Raw genomic sequence first — 13,617 nt, forward strand, 5'->3', positions numbered from 1 at the left:
TTCAAAGAGCCCATTCTTAAGCCTGCCAGCAGCCACTGCAGGGCCTCGGAGAGATATACTGTGCCAGTCATGTTCTCTGTCTCATGACTTTGAGCTAAGAAACAAGCCAACCGTTAGCTAGTTAGCCTTGGAGACAGATGCTATAACATGCTTTCAGATACAGCTGAGGCCAAAGCAGGCCAAAGGCATAAGCAGGCGGGATCTGGGGTCAGCAGGACAGAAGGTTGCGAGAGCAGGTGTGCAGACACAGGGGATCTGAGGGAGGCATGGAGCAAGTGTGCCAAGCTCAGGAGCCACCCTGACTCCTGAGAGCCTTCCAGCTTTGGAGGGGTCCCAGGTCTCATTATCCTACCTTTTTTTTTCTTAAACAAACATAAAATTGAACTTCAGAAGTACAAGTGAGTGTCTCAATCTTGGTCACCACCTCCTATGGCAATGGAGACATTTATTCTTCAGTCTCAGGTTCCCCAGGTTCAGTTAGATTCCACCTGCATCTGCTGTTACAAAGGATCTGCTCAGAGGACAACTGGCAAGCAGGTAGGAGGGACACCATTTAAAGAGCACTGGTAGGGGTAGTGGGTCATCTTACAGACACATTTATTCATGCCATGAAGTAAATGGTGCTCACATAATGTACAGCAATTTCCCATGTTTCCATCAAATGTAGCTTGCTTCAGTTTACAGCCAGACTGATGTTTGGTCTGATGTGTACTTCAGGTAAAACTGGCTAGAGATGACTGAGCAGGCACAGGACTTGAGGCTTTTAAAGCTTTACTTCTTTTATCGTCACTCCGATTTTATAAATGGTGCAGCCAATCAGATCAATTCCTACCCAAATCTCCTGGTAAGCTTGGGTATAGCAGGGCTTCATGGGGATTCAAACACTTTTAATGATGCTTTGAGGCATCTCAGTGCAGGACAAACAGCTCAGTTATTGTATCTTGCTGAGATAGATTCTTGTCACCACACACATGTATCCTAAGCCTGAGCCAGCTTAACTGGGTTTCCATTTACGAAAATCAGAAGAGCCAAACCAACAGTGCTTGCTTTTGAGATCCAAAACAATATTAAAAGTGGCTTGGGGTTCTTAGAGAGGCAGGAATGGAATATGACTGCTGTTTAGTTGGTAGAAACCTAATAAATGGTATTTCGTCTTGTCTGGAGAAAGGGGCATTATGAACAGAGGGGGCTGGTGGCCTGGAGCACTGATGAGCCAGAAGTTGGCGACATTGAACAAGCACTGGCAGGGAAGAGAGAGGCTGGACCAAGGACTGTGACAGCCGAGGTTGTTTGCTTTTGTGGGCAATGGATGCCTTGTGACGCTTCACTGTGACCACGGGAATATCTCTCAAAATGCTTTATTTCCTTTTGTTTTGATATCTTTGAACTTGGAGATGCCCATTTATCAAACTTTCAATAACTAATCTATTTTGTTCCCCAGGTATTTTGATATCTAGGCAGAGGTGCCCTGGATAGAGGCAGTTTAAGAGTTCCTGTCTGTAAAAGAACATCCACCATGGTAAGTTAATAAATTGTCTCTCTAACTTAAATGTGTCCCATAGGCATGGGGTGGCCTCCTGAGTCCACTCAGCTGAGGCCAGATCCTAGACCTTACTTCAATCACTAAGGTAAGACTATCTTGTTAGGACTTTTGGGAGATAGCTCTCTAATGATTCTGAATCTTTGCTTCCTTTCTACACACAATAATTATTAGTGTTACCCTTGTCAGTAAATGTACTCTACAGCCCTCCAGCTTGTATCAAATCTTCCTTTTGTTTATCTTCTAACTATGACAGCAAAACATTCAATCAATTTCATGAAAGCATAAGTCATACAGGTTATAGGCTGTCACACAGATAACCACGTCTTTGAATATTCTGCAATTTCAATAACACCTGAATTGCTACAGAAGGGACTTTAAGAAGTCATTTGGGGAAGTGGATTTGGCTCAACGTCCACCTACCACATGGGAGGTCCCAGGTTTGAACACAGGGTCTGCTGGCCCATGTGGTGAGCTTGCCCACACGCAGTGCTGATGCGTGCAAGGAGTGTCCAGCCACGCACGGATGTCCCCCTTGTAGGGGAGCCCCACGCGCAAGGAGTGCGCCCTATAAGGAGAGCCGTCCAGCGTGAAAAAAGTGCAGCCTGCCAGGAGTGGCGCTGCACACACGGAGAGCTGAGGCAGTAAGACGAAGCAATAAAAAGAGACAAAGATTCCCGGTGCCGCTGACAAGAATATAAGTGGACGCAGAAGAACACACAGCAAATAGACACAGAAAGCAGACAAGAAAATGGGGAGTGGGGGGTGGGGAATGTAGGGGAGAGAAAATAAATCTTAAAAAAAAAAAGTTATTTGCTCATCTCAGAAATATGCCTATCTATTCTGCTTTTAAAGATTCCCAGAATCTCCATCCATTTAATTACCTTTTTAACAAAATGTTCTTTCATGTGATCAAATAATATATACACATACATGTACATATTTATATACTTTTTGTTGTGGTAACATATATACAACAAAACATTTCCCAGTGGTGTTAATTATATTCACAATATTGTGCTGCCATCACCATCACCATCCATTATCAAAACTTTTCCATCACCTCAAATAGAAATTCTGTACCAATTTTAAGCAATAACTTCCTATTCTTCCTCCCCCAACCCCTAGCCCTGGTAATGTGTAATCTACTTGCTGGCTCTTTGAATTTTCATATTCTAGTTATTTCATACAAGTGAAATCATACAATATTTGTCCCTTAGTGTTTGGCTTATTTCACTCACTTCAAGGATCATCCATGTTGTTGCATATATCAAATTTCATTCCTTATTATGACTGAATAATGTTCAATTGTATGTATATTCCACATTTTGTTCATCCGCTCATCCACTGATGGACACTTGGGTTGCTTTCATCTTTTGGCTATCATGAATAGTGCTGCTATGAACTTTGGTATACACATATCTGAGAGTTCCCGTTTTCCATTCTTTTGGGTGGGATTGCTGGGTCATATGGTAATTCTATATTTAACTTTCTGATGACTCACCAAATTGTTTTCCACAGTGGCTTCACCTTTTACATACCCATCAACAGTGTTTGAAGACTCCATTTCTACGCATCCTCACCAACATTTATTTTCCTTTAAAAAAGCCAGTCTAATTGGTATAAAGTTGTATCTCATTGTTTTGATTTGCACTTCCCTATGCTTAATGATGTTGAGCATTTTTTCATGTGATTTTTAATAATCTGGACATCTTCTTTGGAGAAAGGTATATTCAAGTCCGTGATCCACTTTTTAAATTGGGTTAACATTTGTTGTTGGGTTATAGGAATTCCTCACTTTCTGGATATTGAACCCTTATCAGACATATGGTTTCCAAATATTTTTTCCTATAATGTAGGTTTACTTTCCAATTTATTGATAATGTTCTTTGAAGATCAAAAGTTTTAAATTTTGATGGGGCCCAATTTATTTTTTCTTTTGTTGCTCATAGTTTGGGCGTAAAGTCTAAGAATCCATTGCCTAATATAAGGTCCTGAAAATATTCCCCTGTGTTTTAAGAGTTTTAGAGTTTTAGTTTTTATATTGAGGTTTTTGATCCATTTTGAGTTAGTATTTACATATGGTATGAGGCAAGGATCCACTTTCATTCTCTTGCAAGTGAATTTCCAGTTTCCCCAGCAGCATTTGTTGATGACACACTTCTATCCCCATTGGGATATCCTTGTCAATTGGCCGTAGATGTGAGGGTTTATTTCTGAACTGTAAATTGTATTCCATTAGTCTAATATGTCTGTCCCTGTCCTTGTGCCAAGACCATGCTGTTTTGATTATTGTAGCTTTGCAATAGGCTTTGAAACAGGGAATTATGAGTCCTCTAACATTGTTCTTTTCCAAGATGGTTTTGGCTATTTGGGATCCTTCCTCATTCCATATGAATTTGACTATTGGCTTTTCCATTTCTGCAAAGAAATGTGTTGGAATTTTTATTGGGATTGCATTGAATCTGTATATCACTTTGGGTAACAATGACATGTTAACAATATTTGGTCTCCCATGCCATAAACATGGATTATATTTTGATTTATTTAGGTTTTCCTTAATTTCTTTCACCTATGTTTTGTAGTTTTCCAGTACAAATACTTTACATCCTTGGTTAAATTTATTCCTGGTTTTGTTTTTCTTTTAGCTGCTTTTATAGATGGAATTATTTTATTTATTTCATTTTGGGTTATTCATTGCTGGTATATAGAAACCCTCCTGATTTCTGTGGGCTGATCTATCCCACCACTTTACTGAATTTGTGTATTACCTCTAGTAGTTTTCTTATAGATACTTTCTTTTTATCTACTTTCTTGTAGATGTCTATGAATAGGGGCAGTTTTACTTCTTCCTTTCCAAATTGAATGTCTTTTATTTATTTTCTTGCCTTACTGCTCTAGTTGGACCTTCTAGTACAATGTTGAATAGCAGTCATGAAGTAGGCTTTCTTGCCTTGTTCTTTTTTTGGGGGAATGAAATTTTTATTTATACACTGTATCTAGAAGCAGATACATAAATTCTTATACAATTAATTTCCAAAAATGTGCAAGAAACGACTATAATTTGTTTACAAACCAAAACACGTATTATAATTCATTCTGTGGTATTCTCATACAAATGGTATACACCTGATTTTAAACACAGAGAAAAAGTGTAAAGTACAGCAATCTGGATTGCAAGTATTAATTTCATGGCACTCCAACATGACTATAAAATTTCTTTAACCAACATGTATACTTATTACAAAATTCTGTAAGAATTTTTCTTATTTCTGGATGTAGAGTTTGGAACACTTTTCAGAAACAGCAACTACACATTTGGCCATGTTATGACTGATAAATAAAAAGACTTATAAAAAACCTTCTTTACAGGATTAAAAAAAGTATTAAAAGAAACCAAATTTGTGACTATAGCATTTCAATACTTTATTTTAGAATTTTAAGGTTATTTATGGAACTGGTGATTGCTCCTTTAATAGAGTATTTAACCAAACTATCTATTGCTGGTAGTGTGATTTCACTTTTAAATTAAGAATTTGCAGGGAAACGGACTTTGGCCCAGTGGTTAGGGCGTCCGTCTACCACATGGGAGGTCCGCGGTTCAAGCCCCGGGCCTCCTTGACCCGTGTGGAGCTGGCCATGCACAGTGCTGATGCGCGCAAGGAGTGCCCTGCCATGCAGGGGTGTCCCCCGCGTAGGGGAGCCCCACGCGCAAGGAGTGCACCCATGAGGAGAGCCGCCCAGCGTGAAGGAGGGAGCAGCCTGCCAAGGAATGGCGCCGCCCACACTTCCCGTGCTGCTGACGACAACAGAAGCGGACAAAGAAACAAGACGCAGCAAAAAGACACGGAAAACAGACAACCGGGGAGGGGAGGGGAATTAAATAAATAAATAAATAAATCTTTTAAAAAAAAAAACAAAAACACCAGCAGTTAATCTTAAAAGAAAAAAAAAAAGAATTTGCACTGGATGAAATGTGATTAAAATTTAAATGAAAATATATTATTTTGAATCATTCATAAAGCAGTATTTCATCATAGTGTGAAATGTATAATTAAAATTGACATTGCTGAAAGCATCAAGAAAAATATTTAGACTTGTAACACTAGCAGAGACATTGCATATAAACTATTTAAGATTTTTAGTAACTTTTATCCTGTTTCAATAATATTGGCTGAGAAATTATAATGCATATTTTCTATTTTATTTCTTACATGCCAGTGATTTAGCCTTTTGGCAGTGAATTTCTTCAAGAGCAAGGTAGTTGCCCTGTGTAGTTGGTTTCCTTAAAAACTATTTTAGTTCTGATTGTTTCCTGTGATAAGTACTTTTGACTTTCTAAATTTTCAGAATATTGCAACAAGTAGAAAGTGAACAGTTTTCCTTAGACAGAAGAGAAAGAGTGAGAAATTTTTCAAGTACTTTCTATTGCTTTCTTATCATTTGTAAAAATGCAAAACAGTAAGCCCGAAAATAGTTTCTGGCCTCCTTTTTTTGTGATGAAATATTTGATTAAAGAGTAAACACTAAAATGCTGATTCATTTATTAATCACAAATGGGTACAACTTTCCTGTTTTCTTCTTTTTCTGAACTTAAGCACAGATTTTTAGAAGCATATATAAAGCCACTTACAGATTTTGTCCACATGTCATCTAAGCCACCATTCAGTAGGGTCAAAAATTTAATGAAATTTTATCTAAGCCAAAATACAGGATGATTATCACTTTTTTCTCTTCTATTTTTAACCAGATTGTTTTATTATCATATAAAACAAATCTCATATTATGTCATGCTACCTATGCCAAATGGGTATCTCTCCATACAAAAACAGAAAATATTGTAATACTCCTTTCCATTGTTTGTAAATTTAATTTCTTGGCAAATACTTTGATTTTCATCGGTACACTATCAGAACCTAGTAATTCCAAATTAGATTGTAACAAGGCATACTATTTTAGAGTATTTTATATTATACTTATACAAAAAGGCACCTCAAAAATTGCCTTTCTGAATTAGAACAGTATTCTTGCTTTGTTCTTGATTTGAGGAGGAAAGCTTTCAGTCTTGAGTATGATGTTAGTTGCTCTATGATTTTCATGTATTTCCTTTATCATGTTGAGGACGTTTCCTTCTATTCCTAGTTTTTTCATCAGAGGAGTGCTAGATTTTGTCAAACTCCTTTTCTGCAGAGACTGCAATCATTGTGCATTTTCCCTTCATTCTACTAATGTGGTATATCACATTAATTGATTTTCTTATGAGCCACTCTTGCATTGTTGGGAAAAATCTCATTTGGTTATGATACATAATTCTTTCAATGTTCTTTTTGATTGTTTGCTAGTATTTTGCTAAGGATTTATGCATCTATATTTATGAGGGATACTGATCTGTAATTTTTTCTTCTTGTGATATTTTTATCTGGCTTTAGTATTAGGATGATGTTGGTATCATAGAATGATTTAGAGAGTATTGTCTCTTCTTCAATTTTTTGGAAGAATTTGAGTAGGACTGATGTGAATTCTTCTTGGAACACTTGGTAAAATTCACTGGTGGATATGGCTCAGGTGGTGGAGAGCCTGCTTCCCAACTGGGAGGTCCTGGATTTGGTTCCAGGTGCCTCTTAGAAAAAACAAAAAAACAAACAAAAAGCAAAACAAATGGAAAAAAAACAAACAAACACAGGAGAACCCATGTGGCTCAGTGGTGGAGTGCTGGCTTCCCACATTTGAGGTCCCAGGTTCAATCCCCGGCCCCCAGTAGCTAAGAAAAAAAAAAAAAATCACCAGTGAAACCATGTGATCTGGACTTTTCTTTGTTGGGAGGTTTTGCTTGCAGATTCCATCACTTTAATTGTTACTGTTCTGTTTATATCTTCTTTTTCTTTTCAATGTAGGTGGTTAGCTGTTTCTAAGAATCTGTCCATTTTATGTATGTTATCTAATTGTTGGCATCCAATTGTTACTAGTATCTTTTCATAATCCATTTTATTTCTGTGGGATCAATAGCAATGTCCCCTCTTTCATTTATTATTTTAGTTATTTCTGTCTTCTCTTTTTTTTACTTTGTTTAGCTAAGGGTTTGTCAATTTTATTGATCTTTTCAAAGGACCAATTTTTGTTTTTGTTGATTCCCTCTATTGTTTTTTAAATTCTCTTTGTCCTTTATCTCCAATCTAATCTTTGTTATTTTCTCCCTTTTGCTTGTTTTGGTTTTAGTTTTCTTTTCTTTTTCTTTTTCTTTTTTTTTTTTTAAAGATTTATTTTTATTTATTTAATTCCCCTCCCCTCCCCCGGTTGTCTGTTTTCTGTGTCTTTTTGCTGCGTCTTGTTTCTTTGTCCGCTTCTGTTGTCATCAGCGGCATGGAAAGTGTGGGCGGCGCCATTCCTGGGCAGGCTGCTCCCTCCTTCGCGCTGGGCGGCTCTCCTTATGGGTGCACTCCTTGCGCGTGGGGCTCCCCTATGCGGGGGACACCCCTGCATGGCAGGGCACTCCTTGCGCGCATCAGCACTGTGCATGGGCCAGCTCCACACGGGTCAAGGAGGCCCGGGTCTTGAACCGCGGGCCTCCCATGTGGTAGACGGACGCCCTAACCACTGGGCCAAAGTCCGTTTCCCGTCTTTTATTTTTCTTGATCCTTCACTTGTGAAATTAGGTCTATGATTTGATATTATTTTAAGTGTGAACATTTAGAGCTACAAATTTCCCTTTCAGAGAGCACTGCCTTTGCTGCATCCCATAGTTTTGGCATGTTTCGTTTCTGTTAAAAATTTCCTCAAGTTATTTCCTAACTTTCCTTGTAATGTATTCTTTGACACATTGGTTGTTTAAGAATGCATTTTAAAATCTCCACATACTTAGAATTCTCCATTTCTCCATCTGTTACTGAGTTCTAGATTCATTCCACTATGGCAGAAGAAAATGCTTTGTATGGCTTGATTCTTTTAAAATGTATTTAGATTTTTTAGTGACCTAACATATGGTCTAACCTAGAGAATTATTTATGTGCACTTGAAAAGAATATGTATTCTGCCCTTGTTGGGTGAAGTATTTTTTATATGTCTGTTAGGTCTAGTTGGTGTATGTATTGTTCATACCTTCTATTTCCTTATTGATCTTCTGTTCAGATGTTCTATTCATTACTGATGTATTGAAGTTTCCTATTATTTATGTAGACTGTCTATTTCTCCCTTCAAATCTGTCAATATTTGCTTCATGTATTTTGGGGCTCTGTTCTGAGGTGTGTTTATATATCTTCTTGATTAATTGACCCCTTTATCAGTATGTGGTGACTTTGTACCTCATAAAAGTTTTTGATCAAGTCTATTTTACTGGTATTAGTTTAGCAAACCCAGTTCTTTCTTGGTTACTATTTGCATGGTATGTATTTTCCCCATTCTTTCATTTTCAACCTACTTTTTTATAAAAGGTGAGTTTTTATAAACAGCATATAGTTGTGTCATGCTTTTTTATCCATTCTGACCATCTCTGCCTTTTGATTGGAGAGTATAGTCCATTTACATTTAAAGTAACTACTGACATTGCAGGACTTTCTCCTGACATTTTGCTATTTTGTCTTTGTAGGTCTTATGCCTTCTCTGTCCCTACATTTTTTCATTAATGCTTACTTTCATATTTACTTATTTTTGTATTATACCATTTTGAGTTGCATTTCATTTCCTTCTGTTTATGCGCAAAACCATAGATTTATCATTACTTTTCATGCATTTACATTTTAGCACCTGTAAGAAGTAAAAAGTAGAATTACATACCCCAAAATACAAGAGTACTGGCATTTATAATTACTCATATGGTTACTAGAAGCCTTTACTTCGTTTACTAGAAGCCTTTATTTCGTTACACCACTTCAGTCCCTGTCTAGTGTCCTTCCTTGTCAGTCTGAAGAACTCCCTTTAGCATTGCTTGTAGGACAAGTCTAATGCTGATGAACTTTCTCAACTTTTGTTTGTCTGGGAATGTCTTAATCTCTCCTTCATTTTTGAAAGACAGTCTTGCCAGATTTAAAATTCTTGGTTGGCAATTTTTTACTTTCAGTACCTCAAATATTTCATCTACTTCCTTCTTGGCTTCATGATTTCTGATGAGAAATAGGCACTCAATCTTATTGGGGCTTCTTTGTACATAGTATGTTACTTTTCTCTAGCATCTTCAGAACTCTGTTCTTGTCCTAGCATCTGGTAGTTTGGTTACTATGTGTGTATGTGTGGTTCTCTTCAAGTTTATCCTTATTTAAGGTTCACTGAGCTTCTTGAATGTGCATATTCATGTTTTCTGTTAAACTTGGCAAGTTTTCTGTCATTATTTCTTTGAATATTCCGTCTGCCCTTTCTCTCTTTCTTCTCCTTCTTGGACTCCCATAATTCACATAATGGTATACTTGATGGTGTTCCAATAGGTCACTAGACTCTGTTCACTTTTTTCCTTCTTTTTTCCTTTCTGTGCCTCAGCTTGAATTTTTTCAATCATCTTTTCTTTGTGTTCACTGATTCTTCTCCCAGCTCCAATGTATTATTGAAACCCTCTAGGGAAATTTTCATTTCATGTATTGTCTTTTACTCCAGTATTCTTGTTTGCTCCTTTTAAAACTTTTCTCTTTATTGAGATTCTCATATTGTTCATTCATGGTTTTCCTGAAATCCTTAATTTTTTCCCCAGGTTTTCTTTTGTCTCCTTAAGATATTGAAGACCATTTTGGGGGAGAGGGATCAAATGATGGCCTTTTTAATAAATGGTAATTTGTGAAGTGGTTACCAAACATGAAAAAAATTCAGAATTCCAATCTCACAGAATAAAACATAATTCTAAATAGATTTAAGGCATAAAAGTTAAAGGTAAAATAAATAGATGAATTAATGAAAATACACATTTTAGAAAAAAAGATATAAAATATAATTAGTGATTTAGAATGGTAAGAATTTTGTAAACAAGTCACATTAAACTTTATTATTAAAAATTAATAAATGGGATTATATTAAAATTAAGAATACCTTATCTTCATAAGACATGAGTAAAGAGGAAAGTGGTAATTCTGAATGTGGAAGAATGTATAAAATCTCCTACCAAAAAAATGAGAACATGATAGGTGACCGAAATAAAAATTATCCAAAAACTTGAACACGTAATTCAAAAAGGAGGATGTACATGAGGCTAACAAATGTAGAAAAGTGTGCTCTACATATTCAGGGCATTAGAGGAATGCAAGCAAATCCATTATGAGACATTGTTACCACTTACAAAACTGGCTCATATTTACATGACCTATAACATCAAGTGGTCAAGATGTAAAGCAACGGGAAACGGACTTGGCCCAGTGGTTAGGGCGTCTGTCTACCACATGGGAGGTCCGAGGTTCAAACCCCGGGCCTCCTTGACCCATGTGTGGAGCTGGCCCATGCGCAGTGCTGATGCGCGCAAGGAGTGCCGCGCCACGCAGAGGAGACCCACGCGCAAGGAGTGCACCCGTAAGGAAAGCCGCCCAGCGCGAAAGAAAGAGCAGCCTGCCCAGGAATGGCGCCGCACACACTTCCCGTGTCGCTGACGACAACAGAAGCGGACAAAGAAACAAGACGCAGCAAACAGACACAGAAAACAGACAACCGGGGGAGGAGAGGGGAATTAAATAAAGAAAAATAAATCTTAAAAAAAAAAAAAGATGTAAAGCAACAACAAATAAATACCTTGCCAAGCGAAGTGTTTGGATACATTTTTGCAAGCACCTTGGAAATGTGGGGGTAGTTCCAACAAAGACTGAACATATTCTCAGTATATAACCTAACAATCCCCCCACACCAACAGTTCATATTCTACAAATTTAGATATGAATTGCCAAATATACATACTCATTTATATTTGCATTATATTTAAAACAAAACAAACAAAAACTACTCAAACATCACCAAACCTAACATTGACAAATGCATTGTGGAAAGTTCACAGGATGAAATAAAATACAGGAATTAGCATGAACTAAATACAATTATGGTAAATAAAATAAATAGTGTTGTATTAGTCAGCCAAAGGGGACCTAATGCAAAATACCAGAAATGGGTTGGTTTTTATGAAGGGTATTTATCTGAGGTAGGCGCTTACAGAGACCAGGCCATAAAGCATAAGTCACTTCCTTCACCAAAGGCTATTTTCATGTGTTGGAGCAAGACGGCTGCCAACGCCTGCGAGGGTTCAGGCCTCCTGGGTTCCTACGTTCCTGGCGCTTGCTTTCCTTTGGGCTCAGGGTTCCTCCCTTCCTGGGGCTGGCTTCTCTTCCCTCTGTGTGCTGACTTCCTGGCGCTACAGCTTAAGGTTTCAGCATCAAACGTCAACATCAAAACTCCAACATCAAAAATGCTTGAAGACCATTTTTAAAAATTCTTTGTACGGCATGTACAAAGTCTGATCTTCTTTGTTGGTTTTAAAATTTTTATCTTATTCCTTTGGATAGGCCATTATTTCCTATTTCTTTGTTTGTCTTATAATCTTTTGTTATACACTGTAAATTTTAATATTTTAATGCCCTAACTCCAGGATTAAGCTCCTGAGAAATTTGTTCTTTACATTTTTATCCAGATCATGATATGATAGAGATTTACTTAAGGGCTAGGAGCTAACAAAAACAAACAAAGCAATGCAATAAACACCTTTCACAGCTGTGATGGTTAGGCTAATGTGTCAACTTGGCCAGGTAATGGTGCCCAGCTGTTTGGTCAAGCAAGCACTGGGCTAACTGTCAGATGAGGGCATTTCATGGACTTTAGTCATCAGTGAGTTGTTGTATAGATGGCTGATTACATCGACAATCATCAGTAGTGAATGATGTCTGATCCAACCAGTTGAAGGTCTTAAAGGGGGAAGTGATTTCAGCACTGAGAGAGAGAATCCCCAGCTCTACTTCAAATAGCCATCATCTCCTGGGAACTTATCAAGGACCTTCACTGGAGCACCTGGTTTTCAGCCTGCCCTGTGGAATTTGGACTTGTGCATCCCCACAGCTACATGAGAGAATTTTATAAAATCTCATACTTTTTATATATATCTTCTGTCAGTTCTGTTTCCCTAGAGAAGCCTAACTAATACAATGGTCTTTGCAAATTGGCTCTGAGTTGGTTGGCACTCTCCTTCAGAGTTTAGCTCTCCTATCAAGAATTTCTGCATAAGGCAAAAGACAAACGCAGGGTACTTTCCATCTTTTCTGAGCCTGTGTGCTGTCCTGGGCTTGAGCTTGGCTTGTGTTCTTAGGAATTCCTTTGTTTACATAATCCAAATATCCCTTCTGCTTCCCATGAAATAGACATTTCCTCCCTCCTGTGTATTGTACACCTTAAAGTCTGTTATCTTTTGCCTAAGACCACTTTGACTTTTACAATGATCTAGCTGTCTGCAAACTGCTTCTGGCTTGTTCACTAAAAACGTGAACAAGCCAGAGATGAGTGCTCTGGTTCAGACGTTCATGCTATCTCCGGATAGACCGGTGCCAACATACCATTTTGCTCTCTCTGGAACAGGTCTAGGGACCCACAACGGGAGTGAAGGATAGTTCCACACTGCACCAGGAAGGGGGTGGGAGAGGCCCATTAAGTGTGCCACAAGCTTCTCCTACCATTTTTAAAGCTGTACTTTCTTGACATGTCATTCACTCAGTTACTACAACCTTTTAACTTTATTCTGGAGCTTTAAGGAAGATGGCTGGCTCTGCCCGCTTTGCTAGTTGTTCAAAGATTCTGTAGGGGAACAATACCCTGAGTGTTTTTTTATGTTGCCATCTTGGTCTCCCTTATTTCTTTCTGGGAACATTTTAAAGGTATTTTCTTTGTGTTTACCATGGGTTTACATTTAATATCCCATCTGTCTCAAATATTTGTTTTTCATAATAAATTCCATTTTTATAAATTGTGTCCCAAACCATAGATTTATCATTATTTTTTATACATTTGCATTTTAGATCCTATAAGAAGTAAAAAGTGGAGTTATGAAATACAATATTATTGGCATTTCTTTGTTTTTGTTTTTTTAGCTTTGATACACTCTCCAGGGCCCTTCCATTCAATATCAACTCCCTTTAGCA

General features: G+C 37.7%; 1 protein-coding gene and 1 long non-coding RNA gene across 2 annotated transcripts in view; one reads left to right on the forward strand and one right to left on the reverse strand.

The window, feature by feature from the left end:
* The window catches only part of KIF6 (kinesin family member 6), a 484,487-nt gene that overhangs the window by 81,145 nt on the left and 389,725 nt on the right, over positions 1-13,617 (reverse strand). The gene's annotated exons all lie outside the window — the stretch shown is intronic.
* Positions 1-13,617, forward strand: part of LOC111764582 (uncharacterized) — a 49,637-nt gene that overhangs the window by 15,542 nt on the left and 20,478 nt on the right. Inside the window, exon 2 of the long non-coding RNA XR_002797162.3 lies at positions 1,442-1,519. This is a non-coding gene — a long non-coding RNA (uncharacterized lncRNA). The remainder of the gene's footprint in view (positions 1-1,441; positions 1,520-13,617) is intronic.

Source organism: Dasypus novemcinctus, chromosome 11 (genome assembly GCF_030445035.2).
Source record: "Dasypus novemcinctus isolate mDasNov1 chromosome 11, mDasNov1.1.hap2, whole genome shotgun sequence".
NCBI lineage: Eukaryota > Metazoa > Chordata > Mammalia > Cingulata > Dasypodidae > Dasypus > Dasypus novemcinctus.